The 8,025-nt window shown below is 38.1% G+C and overlaps 1 long non-coding RNA gene across 1 annotated transcript; it reads right to left on the bottom strand.

Annotated features, from left to right (window-relative positions):
• Window positions 1-4,218: 4,218 nt before the first annotated feature.
• Window positions 4,219-7,647, bottom strand: LOC120044178. Its single transcript, XR_005476524.1, has 3 exons — window positions 7,588-7,647; window positions 4,594-4,669; window positions 4,219-4,331 (listed from the first exon to the last, which is right to left on the bottom strand). It is a non-coding gene; the product is annotated as an uncharacterized LOC120044178 (long non-coding RNA).
• Between the last annotated feature and the right edge of the window lie 378 nt (window positions 7,648-8,025).

The raw sequence follows: 8,025 nt of genomic DNA, 5'->3' as shown, positions 1-8,025 counted from the left end.
AGAACAGCAAAGGACCTTGTGAAGATGCTGGAGGAAATAGGTACAAAAGTATCTATATCCACAGTAAAACGAGTCCTATATCGACATAACCTGAAAGGCCGCTCAGCAAGGATGAAGCCACTGCTCTAAAACCGCTGGTCTGATTTAACAAAAATAGAACTGTTTGGCCATAATTATCATCTTTATGTTTGGAGGAAAAAAGGGAGACGCTTGCAAGCCGAAGAACACCATCCCAACCGTGAAGCACGGAGGTGGCAGCATCATGTTGTGGAGGTGCTTTGCTGCAGGAGGGACTGGTGCCCTTCACAAAATAGATGGCATCATGAGGTAGGAAAATTATGTGGATATATTGAAGCAACATCTCAAGACATCAGTCAGGAAGTTAAAGCTTGGTCGCAAATGGGTCTTCCAAATGGACAATGACCCCAAGCATACTTCTGAAGTTGTGGCAAAATGGCTTAAGGACAACAAAGTCAAAGTCATCACAAAGCCCTGACCTCAATCCTATAGAACATTTGTGGGCAGAACTGAAAAAGCGTGCGCGAGCAAGGAGGCCTACAAACCTGACTCAGTTACACCAGCTCTGTCAGGAGGAATGGGCCAAAATTCACCCAACTTATTGTGGGAAGCTTGTGTAAGGCTACCCGAAACGTTTTCCCCAAGTTAAACTATTTAAAGGCAATGCTACCAAATACTAATTGAGTGTATGTAAACTTCTGACCCACTGGGAATGTGATGAAAGAAATAAAAGCTGAAATAAATAATTATCTCTGCTATTATTATGACATTTCACATTCTTAAAATAAAGTGGTGATTCTATCTGACCTAAGACAGGGAATTTTGACTATGATTAAATGTCAGGAATTGTGAAAAACTGAGTTAAAATGTATTTGGCTAAGGTGTATGTAAACTTCTGACTTCAACTGTACTTCGCAGACAAAGAATATCAAGGATTTGAAAGGATTGGTCTATGAACCCACCCAATGTGTTCTCCAATTCATAAAACAATTTTTGAGAAAAAACATTTCTCTGAGCAATTGTATTAGTATAAAATAATATAATTTCCCAATTTGTTTGAGCATACAATATAGGTCAGTATTTGAATTATTTATTTTATAGATTAATTTCCGCTCATCTTTATCTTTATCAAGGTTGTCAATAATTTCAGACCCCAGAGTATACTAATTTTCTTGTACCAGCGATATGCTAACGAAAATGTGTGCTAAGCCTAATTTTACAGCGCAGGGAAGTGCAACAAGTCCTTTAGCGAAGACTGGTCACAAGCTGGTACCTGTGAAAATTACTTTTAAGGCATTTTGTGTTATCTTCCTTGCAAAGATGTATGGTTTTATATAATTACAATCTAATATGCCTACCTGAGATGTTTTAAATTCTTTCTTTTTTCCTAAGAGAAACTCTGGAATTGATTTAAAGTGCCTGCTGTCCATCAGATTGTTCACAGATGCCTCATTTCCATCTTCTCTGTACAATGCATAGATCTTATCAGCATCATCATATTCATCTGTGTCGCCACCACTGTCCTCCTTCTCGTCATCATTTCCCTCTTCTGATTTTCTCTCTGCTAAGATGGACTGAAGCTCCTCTTCCCATTCCTAGTGAATATAAGTAAAATACATGAAAAAATGCTTTCTTCACAAAAGCTATATCTAAGACGTGAATATGTCCCTTCATGTCTAGAAAATCTAAAGTACACAGGGAATTCATTGGGAGAAAAACAAAAACACTTTGAACATTATGTTTAACCTATAAAATGGCATGTTTAAAGACCCAGGATAGAAATTCAAATGTTTTGCCCCCAACCAAATCTTGCTTATGTCCCCCAAAAAGCTAAGGCCGGACCTGCATAAAACATTCAAGGTGTCCATTAAGAGATTTAAAGTCGTGTAAATAGGATATTTTGTCTACAAATGTACCCAAATTCCTATTATATGTAAATAGTTTATAATTAGGGAATGACATAATGTAGAAAATGTTTTTTTTTGCTGTCATACAAGCCATTTTAGCTGTCATACTAATTGTTTGGTCGGAATCTAGCATAGAATCATGGGAATTTGTCCCGCTATGCCAATGTTGCCTCCCCTCCTGCTCCCCCTATGGTTAAAGCCTATGTGAGGAACTTGCTAGCAAATGTTTGTGCTATGAAAAAATAAATACATAAATACCACACCACAAAAATGATTTGCTAGATTCAAGATAGTGTAGTTAGACAAAGCAAGGAAAGTAAACTTCAAAACGTTTTGCAGCTGTTGTTGGTAGGCAATGCATCCTGCAAGCTTCTAAAATTATGTACTCAACCTTTAAATAAAGGCATATGAAACACAGATTATTACCTCGTGCGTAATGAACTCAATCTCTGCAGTGTATTTTCCGTCCCTGGTCATGTTAGCCTCCACCTGAATCATGACTGAGGTGCATGCACTGACGTCTCCAGAGGGCAGTAAATTTCCCTTATCCAAGATGCTGTTAATCAAAGAGCTTTTGCCAGCCCCAGTCTTCCCAAATACACCCACTACCTCTTTTTTGTCAGTCTCCAACACTTTGATTTTATGGCTGTTAGAAGTGAAAGAAAATGTTATTGTTCTCCTCAATTTAAATAATTGAAGTGATTTAGGTGATATACTACATGCAATTCACTGCTCCCCACTAGAAATACTTGCCTAAGGAATTCTTTGAACTTCAATGGACTTTGCTGATCGGCAGGTTTGCTTTGGAGTTTACCTTTGACCCGTTTCATGATCTGTTTTTCCTTTGTCAAGCCATCTATTCCAGGCAGAGTAAACACACGTTACAAACCTTCTAATGGAACCAAAAATAGATTACTCTAAAAGTAGGAGAAATACCACACTGGAAAAAGGTACTCTTGAAGCTTAGAATGTAAGACAATACCTAAAAATGGTGTGGTACTTCAACATTTAATATGCAAATAATTATTAGCCTCCTACCTGCTCTTCCCAATGAAGTGCCACAAAGCCGTTTGGTTATTGGTGGATTAGCCTCATCAGTGTTCCTTTTGCCTGAAAATCAGCAGTTCATCAATATTGACATGGATTAAATATTGTGTGTGTGTACAGTATGTGTGTGCAGTAGTTGCTATGCCAATAATATTGGTATTATTCAGTATTGGCATGCATTTAAGGTCCTCAACAGTCAAAACCATTGTTTTACATCAAATTGGATGATGTTTAGATGAAACAGTTCAAGGGGTGATCAAAATATGAAAAATGACTGTTGCTTGTACATTAATAAAGTTAGATTAGAAAATGACTGGCTTCCTCCTCTGTGTCAAAAATCTGAGTTCAGCCAGCTAACTATTGGCTTATTGGGGCAAGATGCAACATCACAGCATCTTATTGTCAATCACAACCTAGGAGAGTTTATGAATATTATCCCCCTGCCCATGCAGTCTGTCCAACAGCCTTACTAATGGTTAAAGACGAGAGAAAGGGTACACTCCAATTCTGAGCATTCTAATTGGGAAAATATATTAGGGGTAATGTTTTGATCACTCGAAGGCTAATTTACATGGGAAATAGGATTTTACAATTTTATCTAATTCAAATATGTTTTATATTTGTAATAGTTAATCATATTAAGCAATATAATAATGATAATAATAGTAATAATAATAATAACAATAATAATATGTATTTATTTAATTTGTAAAGGGCTATATCACACACAAGGCACAATTATATATATATTTAATAATAATACAAAACAATGATAAACAAACACATATATTCACAATATATGTGCTGAATAGCTTTTGTACCTGGAGTAGAGGTAGCACAGGGAGATAGCATCTTGCTGGTTGAGGGCTCAATCTGAAAAACAACCAAATATAATCATCAACAGGTTAATTAAAATACCTTCAAATAGTTTTGTCATAGAAATCTTTAGTTTGAGATGTGTATGCTACTGTATTTGGGAAAATTGTTAAAGATAGCATTTTCCGGTAGACTTCCAGTCATTGCACTAATGTTACTTAGAAATGTTTCACAAAACTTGGGGCTTAATTACCAAAATCTTGCATTAACCCTTGTAGTTTGCACAAATTTAACTTAACAGAAATTACAAAAATTACTTAAATAACTAATTCATATCCCTTAAAATACTTGGTCCTATAGGCTCAACAAAGCCATCTTATGCCATCTTAAATCTATAAAATAGCTTGTCACATACCTGGTTGTTACATAATTCTTCAAGTTTCTTTTTGAATAGAAGCCTTGGTCCCCAAGGTGGAATCAAGGCCTCCTGTGCTTTTTCTTCACCAAGTAGGAGCTTGAAATTTGTTTCTGAAATTTGTTGACCTAAAAGTACAATTATAAAATGGAATCATAATAAAATAGGAGTCTGCAGTCTAATTAGGGCAGACAGGGGTGCACTTGGAATGCAGTTACCTAGTTTGGAATGGTGAGTAGGCTTACATGGCCAGAACTATTAAACAGTTGTGTGTTTATCATGTTTTGATTGGCTATGTATTAGAAGAGGGTATTTATTATGTGGGTCCCGCTTTATTTGAAGTGCATATTTTGAAGCCTATATTTATTATGTGATATCCAATTACCTTACCTTTAAAGTTGTCAATGTACTCACTGAGTACCCATTCTTGTAACTTCCTTTTCACATAGTCGTCCATGACACTACCCTATGAATAGTAAATGAAACAAGAAATTACTGTTAAATTAAATAAGACAAATTAGTTAAAGAGCTATAAATCAATCCGGATTGCTCAAGATTGACTCCTGAGTGGCGCAGTGGTCTAAGGCACTGCATCACAGTGTCGAGACGTCACTAGAGTCTGGGGTTTGATCCCAGGCTGTGTCACAGCTGGCCGTGACCGAGGTCCCATAGGGCAGCACACAATTGGCCCAACGTAGTCCGGGTTAGGGGAGGGTTTGGCCGGGGAGCTTTACTCGACTCATCGCACGGGCAGGGCGCCTGCAAGCTGAGGTTGAACGTGTTTCCTCCAACACGTTGGTGCAGCTGGCTTCTGGGTTAAGCAAGCGGGTGTTAAGAAGCAGCACAGCTTCGCGGGTCATGTTTCGGAGTATGCATGACTCGACCTTCGCCTCTCCTGAGCACATTGGGGAGTTAAGACAACCATCCTGTGTGTTGACAGAAATACTTTCCCAAAACCTTCTCAATTAAATGTTAATTGCAGAGTAGGCTTACCTGGCAGAATTATAAAATGAGGAAGTATATAATTTGTATCGATTATTTGTTATTGCAAACTTTGCCATGAAATTAGCAGGAAATGCAGCAGAACAGAACCATCACTAGACTGGCACATTAGACTGCACATTCCTCACTTGCTAGATGTGCAATTAAAGTGCCAGATGCGCAATAGGATTTAAGCGTTGACACGGACTCAGAACATGACATCCAATGTTATTGTTTCTCTATGAACAATTGTAATCTAAAACCAGGAAAAATACACCACCCTCCTTTTGACGCTTCCAGTCTGTTATTCGAACTCAATCAGCATGACAGAGGGATCTCCAGCCTTGTCCTCGTCAACACTCACACCTGTGTTAACAAGAGAATCACTGACATGATGTCAGCTGGTCCTTTTGTGGCAGGGCTGAAATGCAGTGGACATGTTTTTTGGGGATTCAGTTCATTTGCATGGCAAAGAGGGACTTCGCAATTAATTGCAATTAATCTGATCACTCTTCATAACATTCTAGAGTATATGCAAATTGCCATCATACAAACTGAGGCAGCAGACTGTGTGAAAATGTATATTTGTGTCATTCGCAAAACTTTTGGCCACGGCTGTATATAAACACCTGTGGACAGTTGGCATATGCCGGTGTAGGTTGTGCATGGAACCGGCTTTATATGAGATTTTGTTTTGGCAAATTCTACACTGTGCCCTAACATTGTCTACATTATTAAAATGCATCCAAATGCTACTGTGCTTCCGACTCATTTTCCAGCTGTAGTTTCACAGCTGTCCTTCCCGTCTCTCCCCGGCTGCTAAGTGTGTGACTGTGAGTGAGTTGGTCGGCCCTCCCTCGCGCATCTTTGGTTCATTGGTTGACACTGTGTGTCTGATTGACAGGAACAACAGGTAAGGCCGTTAGTCTGAGCAGACAGTCAGAACGAATGTGTGCGCTTGAGCATTTAGGCCTATATTATTTTATTTATTTTTTCGTTTTTTGAACGAGTTAATTATATTCATTTAAATCGTTTGATGATTCATTTATTAAATGCTTTTATATTTTTATAAATAGATTCGGCTCTTTTGATATGCGAGCCGGCTCCCAACGTTCACCTACAAGAGCCGGAGCCGACTCGTTCGCGAACGACCCATCACTATGACTTGTATAGCTTGTGCGTGTCAGAGCAAAACATGTTTATGAGAGTCTCATATTTATCATATATATCTTTTAATATTTTATAGCTCAAACCATTTGGACTCTACGGACGTTTTTGTAATAAACTCAACGCATTAGGTTATCACACTGTTAATATAAGAAACGGACGCTAATAGCTTCTCGGATCCCATTGTGACACGGGGACAGTATTTGGCATCATAGTCCCATTTGGGATCCGCCCTTGTTTCACAAATCCCGCTCTAGCTCAGCCTCCGTTAATCACACAGACTAATGGTTGGTATCTACGGAAGAAATAGACACATCTAATGGTTCAACCCAGAAATCTGTAGCTCAAACACTCAATGTTCACAATGTATTAAAAGTTTTAAAACATGCACCGGCGTTACGGTGGGACTGATTGGGTTAAACATATTTAATAATGATCTCTTACTTAGCTTGATGACTGTGGGCATGTTTGTTTACTTTTTGTTGTTCTAAATATACGTCTAGAAGGACTATGAGTCAGAATTGCAGGAAATAAGCTTAAAAATGCAAAATTCTCTTAGCCTCATTGCGAAATGTGTAAAACAGCATGTAGTTTGCTAAAAAACGACATTTTTCTTTCTTCCCCATGGCATTATGTGTAGAATTGGAGGAAATGAGCTTTAAAACAGCAACATTTTCTCTCTGGATTGTTTTACAGAACAAAAACGCTCAAACGTCATACTTTAGTTGTACTCACTCCTTCTGTTCTACCACATTGGTTGAACACAGAAAAAAACTAATGATGGATTGTTATCTTCTTAATGTGACCTATAAAATATAGCCTACCAATTGGTCAAAACATTGCAATATCTGTACAAGTACACTACAGCCAACTGGTACACTACAGTACTGTAGCTCGCCAAACAATTCTCGAAGTACATGCAATTTTCACGTTATGCACCACAAACTGTGTTAAACAAATCTAACAAAGTATCAGAACCCGCAAGCTCCCAGCTACTATGTAATCAACGCAACATTGACATTCCCCTATCCCTGGTTAGCCACTATCGGCTTAAAAAGCAAAACCCAACACAATATCTGAACATTAATTTCCAGCAATATCTCCCCTGTCTGTCTGTGTGGTGCGCGCGTTTCTCACTCCGTGTGTAGCCAGTTGATGTGATAACCATCTTGTGTGTTGACAGAAATACTTTCCCAAAACCTTCTCAATTAAATGTTAATTGCAAAGTAGGCTTACCTGGCAGAATTATAAAATGAGGAAGTATATCATTTGTATCGATTATTTGTTATTGCAAACTTTGCCATGAAATTAGCAGGAAATGCAGCAGAACAGAACCATCACTAGACTGGCACATTAGACTGCACATTCCTCACTTGCTAGATGTGCAATTAAAGTGCCAGATGCGCAATAGGATTTAAGCGTTGACACGGACTCAGAACATGACATCCAATGTTATTGTTTCTCTATGAACAATTGTAATCTAAAACCAGGAAAAATACAACTGGGGTGAAAATATAAAACAGAATTTTGGTGGTAAAATCACTGATTTTATAGGGCCCCCCTAGAGTTGTTTATTAATTATTTTACCAGGTATATTGACAGAAAACATAGTGCACAACGTTCTCTTGTTCACTAAGGACCCAGGGGAGAGGATAAGATAAAAATGTTCCTATT

Source organism: Salvelinus namaycush, chromosome 3, assembly GCF_016432855.1.
Source record: "Salvelinus namaycush isolate Seneca chromosome 3, SaNama_1.0, whole genome shotgun sequence".
Classification (NCBI taxonomy): domain Eukaryota; kingdom Metazoa; phylum Chordata; class Actinopteri; order Salmoniformes; family Salmonidae; genus Salvelinus; species Salvelinus namaycush.
The sequence above is the reverse complement of the archived record's forward strand: the minus strand, read 5'-3'. Positions and strand labels throughout refer to the sequence as shown.